Genomic DNA, 535 nt, shown 5'->3' with positions numbered 1-535 from the left:
GAAAATATTATTTTCGAAGTTTTCAATTCGAAAGTAAGTATATTTAAAAGTTAATTTTTATTAGTCCTTTTCCTTTTAAAAACTCTACTAGTATACAATAGAATACTAGTATATAATAGTGAAGAATAATTGTGTTTCATGTAATTCCATTCATTTTATTGAGATTTTTCTCTAAATAGGCTCTCTAAAATTTTTAGATTGTTATGTATGGGAAAATAGTATTTTTAAATTTGTACTACGGAATGTATTTAGTTAATGGATAATAACTATAAAAAGTTGTAGGCTTAGATGAAAATATTTTAAGATATAATTTTCTTCTTGAGAATCGTATTCGAAGATTAAGATGATGTTTCTTCTTAATAATCGAAATTATCTTTATCATTTATGATATTTTTTAAGTTTATNAGTTATTTAAATGGTAATATTGCGTAATAATCGGTTATATCCGGGAATTTTTCAGTTTTTTTTGTCAATTTTTTTGTAAATTAATTAATAACGAAATGTATTAAATCAATCGTGATTGATATAGTAATTT

This window comes from Apis dorsata, unplaced genomic scaffold (genome assembly GCF_000469605.1).
Source record: "Apis dorsata unplaced genomic scaffold, Apis dorsata 1.3 scaffold_840, whole genome shotgun sequence".
Classification (NCBI taxonomy): domain Eukaryota; kingdom Metazoa; phylum Arthropoda; class Insecta; order Hymenoptera; family Apidae; genus Apis; species Apis dorsata.
This window is presented reverse-complemented; position numbering follows the sequence as displayed.